Source organism: Bos grunniens, chromosome 5 (assembly GCF_055505025.1).
Source record: "Bos grunniens cultivar Pamir isolate PY7600 chromosome 5, Bosgru_T2T1.0, whole genome shotgun sequence".
In the NCBI taxonomy this organism is placed as follows: Eukaryota; Metazoa; Chordata; class Mammalia; order Artiodactyla; family Bovidae; genus Bos; species Bos grunniens.
Window position 1 is genome coordinate 106,162,109 of NC_141169.1, and position 13,803 is coordinate 106,175,911.

Sequence of the window (13,803 nt, forward strand, 5' to 3'; positions counted from 1 at the left end):
ATTTTATAACATTAAGTTTCCATACACTAAAATTCCATGCACTTAGTACCATGTATGTATTATATATACAATATAACACACACACACACGCACACACACAATGGAGAAATAGACATAACCACAATCTTAGTGAGAGATTTTAATACATCTATCTCCATAGTTGGTAGATCAAATAGACAAAAAAATCAATATTTGTGTAACATGTTAAACAAACTCAAACTTATTGACAACAAATAATTAAAACTCTGCACCCTACAATTTTTCCTAAGCACAGCACACGTGTAGTAATAAACAGCATTAACAACATGCTGATTCATAAAGTAAGTCTCAAAAACTTTGTGAGGTTTAAAATTATCCAGAGTATTTTCTCTGACTACAGCCCAGAAAGCTAAGAATAGCAGGAAATCTCTTGACTAAGATAAAAAGGCATACATACATACATACACACACACACCCCTACAAACCTACAGCAAACAACATATTTAATGGTGAAAAATGGAAAGATTTTCACTTTGAAACCATAAACAGGACAACGTTGTCTGCTTAGTTGGAAATCCTACTCAGGATGGTAAGCAAACAAATAAATAAAATATAAGAGTTGAAAAGGAAGAAATAAACTTGTCATTATTCATGGACAACATTATTGTGCATGTATAAATTTCAGAAGAAACTCTAGATAATTTATATTCAAAAGTAAGTTTAGTAAGATCAGTAGTTACAAGGATGCCACACACACACACACACACACACACACACAAATCCATTCATTTATTAGCAGCAAATGATTAGAAAATGAAATCTAAAAAAATACCGTTTCAATAGAATAAAAACATTTATATCCAAAAATAATGCTAATAAAATCTATGTAACATAAGTAGATATAATCATTTTAAAAAACTATCATGTAAATATTTATAGAAGTTGAACACATAATTATCTTTGGCCCAGCAATTTCACTCTAAAGTATAAACTCCTCAGAAACTTGTTGCAATACGGCCCCCAAAACATGTGTAAAAATGTAGCAGCAATATTTTAGAAACAACCTAAATGCCCCTCAAATGTAGGAATAAACCAACCGTAGTGTACTTGTACAATGAAATACTCCATAGAAAATGAAATTTGATGAATTACTGCTGCATGCAACAAACAGATAAATCTGCCAAAATGTTGAACAAACAAGCAAAATACATGTAAGATTACATAGTATCTAATTGCATCTTCAGTAAGTTTTTGAAGGAAGCCAGACTAATTTGTGGATTTTGAAGTTAGGATAGTGATTGCCTTTAAGAAGGAAAAAAAAAAAAGTGTAGTGCTTAGAAAGAGGCAGAATGACGATTTCTGGAGCATTGCTGATCATCTCTTGCTTTGGATGATAATTACACGACTGTTTGGTGGTGGTTTCGGTGGTTTAGTTGCTAGGTCATGTCCGACTCTTGCGATCTCTTGGACTGTAACCTGCCAGGCTCCTCTGTCCATAGGATTCTCCAGGCAAGAATACTGGAGTGGGTTGCCATTTCCTCCTCCAGGGGATCTTCCCAACCCAGGAATCGAACTGGGGTCTCCTGCACTGCAGGCAGATTCTTTACCAACTGAGCTACGAGGGAAGCCCTTTTCAAAATTTATCAAGTCATGTATTTATCATCGGGGCGGTTCTGCATGACTATTATGAAGTGAAGTGAAGTCGCTCAGTCGTGTCTAACTCTTTGCGACCCCATGGACTGTAACCTGCCAGGCTCCTCTGTCCATGGGATTTTCCAGGCAAGAGTACTGGAGTGGGTTGCCATTTCCTTCTCCAGGGGATCTTCCCGATCCAGGGATTGAACCCTGGTCTCCAGCATTGTACGCAGACGCTTTACCGTCTGAGCTAACTATTATAGTTCAGTACTATTTTGAAGAAAAAAAAAATTCTCTTTAAGTGAAGTGAAAGTTGCTCAGTCGTGTCTGACTCTTTGCGACCCCATGGACTTTACAGGTCATGGAATTCTCCGGGCCAGAATGCTGGAGTGGGTAGCCTTTCCCTTCTCCAGGGATCTTCCCAACCTAGGGATAGAACCCAGGTCTCCCGCATTGCGGGCGGATTCTTTACCAGCTGAACCACAAGGGAAGCCCAAGAATACTGGAGTGGGTAGCCTTTCCCTTCTTCAGGGGATATTCCCAACCCAGGAATCGAACCCAGGTCTCCTGCATTGCAGGCGGATTCTTTACCAGCTGGCTTCCCTAATAGCTCAGTTGGTAAAGAATCCGCCTGCAATGCAGGAGACTCCGGTTTGATTCCTGGGTCAGGAAGATCCTCTAGAGAAGGGATAGGCTACCCACTCCAGTATTCTTGGGCTTCCCTTGTGGCTCAGCTGGTAAAGAATCCGCCCGCAATGCGGGAGACCTGGGTTCTATCCCTGGGTTGGGAAGATCCCTGGAGAAGGGAAAGGCTACCCACTCCAGCATTCTGGCCCGGAGAATTCCATGACCTGTAAAGTCCATGGGGTCGCAAAGAGTCAGACACGACTGAGCAACTTTCACTTTCACTTTCTTTACCAGCTGAGCCACCAAGGAAGCCCAAGAATACTGGAGTGTGTAGCCTATCCCTTCTCCACTGGATATTCCTGACCCAGGAATCAAACCAGGGTCTCCTGCATTGCAGGCGGGCTCTTTACCAACTGAGCTATCAAGGAATCCCTCTCTTTAAGTAAAACACACTAATTAATTAAAGAAAAAATAAGTTTCTAATAGCTTTAGTGATATACATATATGGGAAAATCATTATGTGGCTTGCAAAAGACAGACATTTGGGAAATACTGAACTTGTGGCAACTTACATTCTGCATTTCTCATCTTTTTTTTTTTAGTACCTAATTGCTGCTGCTGCTGCTGCTAAGTCGCTTCAGTCGAGTCTGACTCTGTGCGACCCCATAGACGGCAGGCCACAAGGCTCCCCTGTCCCTGGGATTCTCCAGGCAAGAACACTGGAGTGGGTTGCCATCTCCTTCTCCAATACATGAAAGTGAAAAGTGAAAGTGAAGTCACTCAGTCGTGTCGGACTCTTAGCGACCCCATGGACTGCAGCCTACCAGGCTCCTCCATCAATGGGATTTTCCAGGCAAGAGTACTGGAGTGGGTTGCCATTGCCTTCTCTGAGTGCCTGATTAGACTGAGGACAAAAAGACAGACTGTCCTGACTCTAGGTATTTCCAACCCCTCACTCTTCTGCTGCCCTCACGGCCACATCACACTTGAGTGATCGCCTTGTCTGATTCCCCTAACTTTATGAACAGAGGTATTACGCAACTGGGGATGTTTTGAACTATGTGACATCTCCAGTTGCTAGTCCAGCCTGCATTCTGCTCAAATTTCAATGACGTTTGGTGAATTTGACATGTGCCTCCATCCTCCTTCTGTGACATCCCTTCATCAGTCCATTCTGGATGATCTCCATCCTAAAAGGGCTAATACATGTGAGAGACCATGGGATAATTCAAGGGAGAAAGAAAGGAAGGAAGAGAGGAAGAAAAGAACGAATAAAGGAAGTAAAGAGAGAGCAGGAGGAAGGAAGGAGAAGAAAGAAAAGAAGAAAGAAAAGGAAAAGCAAAGCGAGGGCTTTAGAACCAAACTTGTTTTGAATCCCAGCTTTTTTAGCGACTTTCTAGCTGGAGAACCTGGACAGGATCATTAACGTGTAATTGCTTCTCCGAGCCAGCGTTTCCTCATCTGCGATGACGATTAAGCAGGATAACGTATGTGAGGCCCCTGGCGCAGCGCCTAGGATGCAGGCACCGCAGAATTAAGGGGTTTTGCCTCACTCAGCATCCGATGCATCAGTCAGGGATGAAGCGGGAGGAAGTGATCTCGTGTTCTGCATCTCAGGCACAGGGCATTATTATTCATCACACACCCAGCTGATGAGGACCAGGGCAAGTAAACTCTCCTGAGAAAATCTTTCATAGATCCCCTTCTGGGGCCCATACTCCAAAAGTATTTGCTGAGGTAAGTTCATGCAAAGACATCATCTCCAAGAGATCTCCATTACAAAGTACAAATTGAGAGGGACCATTTGTGCTCATTTGGGCTAATTGGCATTTATCAGGGCATCAGATCAGCTGGGTCAGGTAAGGAAGGTACTTTCTGCCTGAAAGGAACAGTTACCCCTCTTAGGGGGACAGCATGGTTGGTGTACCCCTAGGAACCATCAGTGAGTAGGAGAGAGAGCTTTGTCTAATGGTTAAGAACAGTAATTCTAGAGCCCCTCTGTTTATATTCAAATCTCTTAGCTGTTCTGCAGGTTTAAAAAAATTATTGAACTTTCCCCGTGCCTCCGTTTTATGAAAGGGAGATGGTCTGGGGGGGTGGCTTATAAAGGATGACAGGAGGAGGTGTAAGGACCATTATAAGGAATTTCTGCAAGAGTCATGTCTGCCTCTATTTCTGGTACCCTACTCACAGGGTCCTTTTGTAAACTTGCTTGCCACTATCAGTTGCCCCATTGATAACTGTCTCCTCTGAAAAGCCACTTAGACAAGTGATCCTGTGTCATGGAAAGAACTTCCGATTAGAGGTCAGAAGATAGAAATTTTAAGCTTATCTCCACCAGGAGCATACTCAATAGGCCATTCCCTCATCCACCCCACCCACTGTGAGGGTCACTTTTATCTGCAAGATGAGGGGCTGTGTTAGATGGTGCTCAAATTTCCTCTGGGTTCTAAAGTTTTACCAACTTTTTTGCAACCTCATGGACTGTAGCCCACCAGGTTTCTCTGTGCATGGGATTCTCCAGGCAAGAATACTGAAGTGGGTCTCCATTTCTTTCCCCAGGGGATCTTCCCAACCCAGGAATTAAACCCACGTCTCTCTCATCTCCTGCATTGGCAGGCGAGTTCTTTACCACTGAGTGACCTGAGCGTCCCTTTCAATTTACTGATCAGTTTCAAACTCTGAGATGATGGATGTGTTTGGAACATGTCATGATCTGATGGTGTGGCCAGCCGACCTCATGGGGCATCTTTTCCATTTCTCATCTTGGGTCTAGGGTGAATAACTAGAGTTTTCTCTTCTCCTTAATAAACAGATAACAGGAGAGGTGTTTGTGTGTGTGTATACAAGGGAAATAAATAGATTCCAAATCTATTTGCAACCCTCATGGGGAAAGAGACAAAGAGGACACTCAGTCACTTTGAATTCAAATCTGGCTTCGGTAAACTACATATTAACATATGAAGTGAATTAGCATTTATGATCTCAGGCAGTTGTTTATAACATTAGAGATTCATGGAAAAAGGGACTAGATACTGAAATGGACAAATGTCTTTATTTTCAAAATAGGTGAGAAAGAGGATTCAGGACTCTACAGATGCAACTGAACATTCTAGAAAAGATTATTAAATTGATGGCTCCCAGTTCTTAGACTGGAAGGAGACAGTCTCCAGGATCTAAGAGAGATTCACTGAAAGAGTGGCACAGAAGCTGGGCTGGTCATCAAGGAATTAGGCTGTCTCCATGGGTTGAGCTGTTGTTTAGTCTCAGAGTCATGTCTGACTCTTTGCAATCCCATCAACTGTAACCGTCAGGCTCCTCTGCCTATGGGATTTTCCAGGCAAGAATACTGGAGTGGGTTGCCATTTTCTTCTCCAGGGGATCTTCCCAATCCAGGGTTCGAACCCATGTCTCCTGCCCTGGCAGGCAGATTCTTTACCACTGAGCCACTAGGGAAGTCCTTGAGATCAACCTGCAGTTAAGTCCTAGGAGACAGAAACAGAGGCCTGTGTCCGTGTTCCATACTTTCCATCAATGACCGGGAAGAAGATAAGTCTTCAAGCTTTCCAAATTTATGGGTTACTCCAGTCTTGGAAATATTTGCTAACATTTTCAATGGCAAAAATAATATTCAAAAAAGTTTGAGACCTCTAATGCTGAGTGAAAACTAGCAATATCAAATGTAAAAGGAAGGGAAAGGACAAAATATCAAGTCCTGCATTTCGATGCAAGGACATAGGAGTTCAGTGATGGGCTTGACAGTGAGTGGTTCATGATGACGAGAGTGAGAGGGCCAGAAGAACGCAGGACCAAGATGGTGATGCAACCACGGGTTGCATCAAATGAATTTAGCTCCGTTTCAAGGGAGCTGAGCCCAGCGAAAGGGCTTCTCTGGTGGCTACGTGTGTAAAGAATCCACCTGGCAATGCAGGAGACACAGGTTCCATCCCTGGGTCAGGCAGATTCCCTAGAGAAGAAAATGAAAATCCACTCCAGTATTCTTGCCCAGGAAATCCCATGGACATAGAAGCCTGGTTATAGTTCATGGGGCAAAAGAATTGGACATGACTTAGTGACTAAACAACAATCCCAGGGAAACTGGTCAGACAAGTTGGAGGTAGAGAGGAGATGGAATTGGCAGACATGCTCAGGGTCCAAAGTCCCTCGCAGCTGATAGCAAAGCATCCCGTGAGTCTCTGTGCAGCATTTCATCTTGGTGCCTTCTGGCTCTGAGTGCAAGGAATTTCCTTTTCTCTCCACTGGATAGTTTATCTTGTACATGATTATGTCCAGAGCACCAGCCCATTAGGATGACAAATAAACTCCCCTGAAATTTCCCAATTTATTGAATAGTTCCGTTTAAAAGCATTCTAGCAGCAGCTCAAAAGAGCTTTTAGAGGCAAAGTGCTTTATCACTCGGAGAATGTGCTCGAGGGTCTATTTCACACCCAGGAGATGACGCTGAATTCCGGCAGGCAGTCTTGGTCTGGAGTCTGAGATCACAGCAAGAAGGAAGGAAGAATCCTGGATTATCAAACAGGGGCGAGAGGCCAGTGGTTAAGGGCTGGGCTCTGCTGGTCAAGTTCAGTAACGGCCAAACCACAGTTCAAGAACTTAACAGCTGTGGACTTCCCTGGTGGTCCAGTGGTTAACAATCCACCTGCCAATGCAGGGGACACAGGTTTGATCCATGATTTGAGAAGATTCTACATGCCGTGGGGCACCTAAGTCCATGCACAACTCCGCCTGTGCTCTAGAGCCCACCTGCATGCAGCAGCAAACATTCAGTGCAGCCAAAAATAAGTAGGTATTTTTTTAAAAAGCTTAAAAAAAGAACTTAACAGATTTGTGACCTTGAAATCTCTGAGCTTTGACATTCTCATATGTTAAATAGGGATGACAATACTGGGCTTCCCAGGTGGGTCACTGGGTAAAGAATCTGCCTGCAATGCAGGAGCCGCAGGAGATGCAGTTTTGATCTTTGGGTCAGAAAGATCCCCTGGAGGCAGGCAATGGCAACCTACTCCAATATTCTTGCCCAGAGAATCCCACAGACAGAGGAACCTGCCGGGGTGCAGTCCATGGGGTCACAAAGAGTCGGACATGACTGAGCAACTGACAGAGCTGCCGTGAAGCTCAAGTAAGACGAAGTACAGAGTTCTTATCATAGTGTCTGGCAGCTTGTAGGATCTCTGACCTTGATAGATCTTCACCAGAGGGAAACGTACAGTTTCTCTAGTTCTTTGACATATAACCTGTTCTAAAATGAGGACCCTGGTCTGATGCCAAGAAACACAAATGTCATCATACCCTACACAGAACAGTGCCTGCTCGTCTAGGATCCATTAACTGAGAATATTCATGATGACAGAAAGACATAAATTCAACCATTCTTTCAAAGGGATGTTTATTTTTGATAATCTTAACATGCACATCCCTCTGAAAAATAGTGGCAGACATGTGCAAAATATATGTGTGTGCAGCAGCTGGTAATACTGACCTAGGAAGACCACAGAGGCAGCAGGGTTCAGCATATTTCTGTGTGTGCTTTGAGCTCTGCACTGGAAAAATCAGGCCATGATGAGATTTGCAATGAGTGTCCCCTCCCACTCGGATACCCGGGCTGCTGCTTCATTTCACGCCAGGATTTTTCCCTCTCCCCTTTCCTCTTCTTATGAAATATACCCCTGGCACTGTTGCTAGAATACCTAGGAGTGATGCATTGGACATGGGCTTTAGAACTGAAACTGTACCTCTGATCGAGACTTGAATCCATGCAGTTGGGACTCAAGGAAAAAACCAAAAGCCAGATTCTAACTCTAAATCCATGGTCTTTTAACTGAGATCACACCTGGTCTCAGGACTTAACGAACCTCAGATTCTTGATGTCTCATCACAGAAAGAAGGCAGTGAAAAAGAAAGTGATAGATAAAAAGTGGATTTATTTAGAGAGAAACACACTCCACAGACAGAGCAGGTGTCATCTCAGAAGGTTAGAGTGGCCTCAGAATATGGCAAAGTTAATTTTTATGGGCTGGGTAATTTCATAGGCTAATGAGTGGGAAGACTATTCCAACTATTTTGGGGTAAAAGGCCAAGATTTCCAAGAATTGGGCCACTGCCTTCTTTTTGGCCTTTGATGGTTGGCTTTGAAATTGGGCTTCCCTGGTGGCTCAGATGGTAAAGAACCTGCCTGCAATGCAGGAGACCTGGGTTCAATCTGTGGGTTGGGAAGATCCCCTGGAGGAGGTAATGGCAACATACTCCAGTGTTCTTGCCTGGAGAACCCCCATGATCAGAGGAGCCTGGTGGGCTACAGTCCACGGAGTCACAAAAAGTTGGCCACGACCGAACGACTAAGCACACACACATTTGGAATTGTGATGGTGCTTGTGAATGTGTCACGGAGCTTATGATGAGAGCATACGATGAGGCTCAAGGCCCACTGGAAGTCAGACACTGCACCATCTTGGGCCTTGTTGGTTCTAGTCAGTCTATGCTGTGTCCTTAGGCTATGTCATTTTTTTTTTTTTTAAGATTGTGTCCTGCCCGATTCCCTCCTGTTTCAGAATGACACTGACAATGACAATGTTCATGGCAGTCTGTGTCAACTTGAGCAATTCACGTCACCCATACTTTGACCTGTACAATAGAGATAATAATGACATCTTTGTTTCAAAAATAAATAATGGAGTACACACCGAATTACCAGGGTAAGGCCTGGCAGTCAACAGAGGTGAACTCCCCCACTCGCTTCCCTCTCTCCCCTTTCTGTGCTTCTGCATCCCCCTGTGGTACCCAGATCTAGTACATGTTAGGTAAGCGGTGGTGGTAAATGTCTGAACGACTAATGGACTCTCAGTCATAGGTCTTTCCATCTCATTTGCATAAACAGTTATTTTAAGTGATTGAGCTGAAATATTAGGATATCATTAGAGCAAAAACATTCTAAGATGTAAATAGGCCTTAATCCAAATAATTAATTAATTAATGTGGGAATTCCTGGTACCCATATAGGCCAATGAACCATATACCTGGCCCCAGCATCCTAGTAAATCATCACACCGTGAACAACTTGGGATGCTTCACCTGAGGGTGGCCATCTCTTGGGTGTGGCTCTTCTTCTGTGATCCTCTTAGCTCACAGTTCAGATAAGGTATACATTATATATATTTGAACTATGGTGCTGGAGAAGACTCTTGAGAGTCCTTTGGACTACAAGGAGATCCAACCAGTCAGCCCTAAGGGAGGTCAACCGTGACTATTCATTGGAAAGACTGATGCTGAAGCTGAAGCTCCAATACTTTGGTCACTTGATCTGAAGAGCTGACTCACTGGAAAAGACCCTGATGCTGGGAAAGACTGAAGGAACTAAAGGAGAAGCAGGCGGCAGAGGATGAGATGGTTGGATAGCATCACTGACTCAGTGGACATGAGGTTGCACACACTGGGAGATAGTGTAGGACAGGAAAGCCTGGCGTGCTGAAGTCCATGGGATTGCAAAGAGCTGGACATGAGTTAGCAACTAAACAACAGCAACAATTGCTATTATGAACCAGATTCATACATTGAAGCCCCAACTCCCAAGACTTCAGAATGTGACTGTATTTAAAGATAGGACCTTTAAAGTGACGGTTAAATTAAAAACAAGGCAAGTGTCCTTATAAGAAGAGGAAATTTGGGCACACAGACAGATACCGGGAGTGCATGCACACAGAGGAGAGGCCATGCGAGGACACGACGAGAAGACGGCAGTCTGCAAGCCGAGGGGACTTGACTCAGTGAAAAAAAGACAAGAAAACATAAAACAACTTTGCTGACACCCTGATCTTGGACTTCTAGCCTCCAAAACAGTGAGAAAACAAATGTCTGTTGTTTGAAACCCCCAGCTCGTGGCATTTTGTGGTGTGAGTCCTAGCAAAAATATACACTTATAACAAGCAAATTGTTCTTAGTCATCTAGGAATGCTTTAAATTCTGAGTACTTAGAGCTTCTTGGAACACAGCAGGTAATCAATTAAGGTATATCAAAGGGCAAAAAGCGTCTGCGAGTGGCATCGTCCTGCAGGGCTTGGATGGAAGCCCCACATTCTGGGGGAGTGGGCATATTCAGCGGCAGAGAGAATGGGGCGTTCCCAGGAGCGCAGGGCCGTAAGGAACATGAGAAGGGTTCAGGGCATTGCTGATCACTTCACCTCACCAGCCAGGCGCATGCTCAGGGACCCTCTGAATACATTGCTTCCCTCCTGAAGACCTTCCTATCCCTTGGGGATGACGGTGAGTTGCCAGATTGTTGTCTTGGTTTTCCCTTTATTATAAGATAACAAGAGGTCTCCTTTCTTTCTTCCATGTCAAAATTTATTAGTATAACCTCCACCCCACATACTGCCTTCCACCTCTTAAAAATAGGACATTCCTCCTCAGTGAAATAACATGCCAGCAACAAAGACAAATGGAGAGCAGCAAGAAAGAGAACCCGGGAGGCTATGAACTGCTTTCTTTCTTTCCCATATAAATATAGTAAGAGAATGTCCGATGCATAATTGCGCTTTGGCGAAAGATCGTAGCCCATTTATAGGGGAAGAGTGCGGACTCTGCTTCTTACTGAGCCAACTGCTTTTCTACTTGAGGGAAAACTGATGTTGGAGCCAAGTTATACCCAGCCTGACCTTTTCCTTTTCTTCCTCCTCAAATGACAACATTTCCAGACTGTCTTCTGGGGTTAACGTTCCTGTTTCATCCTCTTGTTGTTTTCGTTATTCACTCACTAAGTGGTGTCCGACTCTTTGTGACCCCATGGACTGCAGCATGCCAGGCTCCTCCGTCCTCCACTATCTCCTGGAGTTTGCTCAACTTCATGTCCGTAGAGTTGATGATGCTATCTATCTCATCCTCTGCGGCCCCTTTCTCTTTTTGCCTTCAGTCTTTCCCACCTCTGGTGACATTCTTCTATCTGTATCCTCACAACACATTCACTTGTATAGTCTTGTGAGGGCCTTCAACTTATATTTGTTAGTATATATACATTCTGACCAAGTTCACAAAGGTTTTGTTTCAAGGTGGAACTGCCTGACTTAGCATCTGATGCTTGCAAATGCCCCGCAAATGCTTGTATGGATTAATGAATGAGATGACATAGTTTTTCCTACTTCCATCTTATGCCTATACACACACGTACACACACACACACACAGATCGTGTTGGTTGATTGGCTGTTGCCTGCGGCTAAAGGGAACTGACTTGCTTGAATGTGTAACTTCAAGACTCAGCAGTCAACAGAGAACTTAGAAAATCAAAGAAACCCTGAATGCTAGAGCCACAGAGATGCTCCCATGTACTGTCAGCGCCAGGCTTCCCAGGTGGCACTCATGGTAAAGAACCTGCCTGCCCATGCAAGAGACATAAAAGATGCAAGTTCAGTCCCTGGGTTGGGAGGATCCCCTGGAGGAGGGCATGGCGACCCACTCCAGTATTCTTGCCTGGAGAATCCCATGGACAAAGGAGCCTGGCAGGCGTTGCAAAGAGTTGGACATGATTGAAGCGCCTTAGCAGGCACACACACATGTATATACTACCTAGAAAATGCCACAGGAGAAAACATTGGGAAAAGGCACTTACTTTAGACTGAGTGCCCTGGGAAGACTTCTCTGAAGAAGCATCATCTCAGCTGCGCTATGAAACATGAGCAGGAGCATGATGAGAATGTGAAGTCTCCAGGGAGAGGGACCAGCCTGGGCAAAGGCTTGAGGCAGGAGGAAACTTGGCATGATCAAGGCGTAGTTGGAGCTTGACAAGTAGGGAAAACCCACAGGAGATGAGGATGTTCTAGGTGGCCCAGGGCAGGCCAGGGAGAGCTTTGGAGGCTGTGTTAAGGAGATTTGAGCTTTGTCTTGCTTACCCAGAACACTGGCAGGAGAGAAATGATCTACTTATTTATTACCAAGACCCTGTTGCTGATGTCTGGAAAACAGAGAGGGGATGATAAGAGAAAAAAAAGAAGGACGGTTTCGAAGCTATTGCATGCCTTCCTTGGTGGCTCAGTGGTAAAGAATCCGCCTGCCAATGCAGGAGACACAGGTTTGGTTGCTGACCTGGGAAGATCCCACATGCTGCAAAACCACCAAACCCATGCTCGACAACTATTGAGCCTGTGCTCTAGAGTCCAGGAGCCACAACTACCGAAGCCCATGCATCTATAGCCCATGCTCCTCGGTCAGGAAAGCCACCACAATGAGAAGCTCATGCACAGCAGCAAAGAATAGCTTTCACTCGCAGCAACCAGAGAAAAAAAGCATCATGGAAGACTCAGCACAACCAAAAATCAACTTTAAAGAAACTGTTTGCAGTGGTTCCAGTGGGAAAGGATGGTGGTTTGGGTGAGGGAGTGGGGATTGAGGGTGGAAGGTGTGGACTGGGGCCCATTTGGGGTTGAGTGACGGATTGGATTGCAGATGGCAGGGTGGATGGGGTCCTGATTTAAGAAGGAGTGGCTCTCCCTGGTTTCTGGCTGAAGGACTTGGCGGATGATGGTACATGCTGCTGGGACGGAAAGAAGGACCAACTGAAGACGATGAATTAAGGTGATTAGCAGAGTGGGCTTTGCAAAGATTTTGAAACAAGGGTAGCGGCTGCAAGGCAACAAAATGAGGTCAGACCCACTCTGAGTGGGCTTTCTGCTTGCAGGTTACACATGCACCTTGCGAATTCCTCAATGAGGGGTTCTTTGGGACGAAAGTCATTTCACCAGATCAATCCAGAGATGCTCAGGCTATGCTGGTCAGGACCACCCTAAGTCCCGGGAGATTGATAGGGTATCCCAGGGGGCCCATGCAATGGGGAAAACAGTCTTGAAATTACATTGTCTTTTGTTGTCTCAGGAAAGCAAATGTGAATATTTTTTTATTCAGTAATATTAATATGTACTTGTATTTATGTATAATATACATGTATGTGTATATGTAATGAGATTAATATTATTAATATTAAATGATGCCTCGAATAACCCACAATCAAGTGAAATTGACCATCCAGGAAAAAGTGTCTCATTTATATGTTGGTTTCATGGACCGCCTGGCATACAGCCAGGCAGTTTCAGAGGTATGTGTCTCCCGTTCTGAGAAATATGACTGTCCATGAATAAAAATCAGAATAGGAGCCAGTGGATCTCCGGTCTTGGGCGAGATGGTTCCCATCCCTCAAACGATGGTAATACTGTCTATCCGCCCACTGTGTAGAGGCCAACCTTGTGTCAAGTACACAGGAGTCGTTTCACTCATCAGCTGAGCTGGACGGGAGGCACTGTACCTTTCTGTCCCCAAGCTCTTGAGGTGTCTGAAGACCAAGAGTCAGGTGCACAGGGACAGCAGAGCTCCGATGGTACCCTGAGCTCCTGGAATTGAGCCAGGGCACGTACACCACGCCGGCTTCTGTCTGGGCAGGCAGCTCCCGTCCATCCCCAGTCCAGGGCTCCCTTCACAGAAGTGGGAGTGAGAGACTTGGCTGGGAATGACCTTCATTAGCTCTGAACCAAGCTCTTCCTCCTCTCCCTTTCCCTTTAGAGAT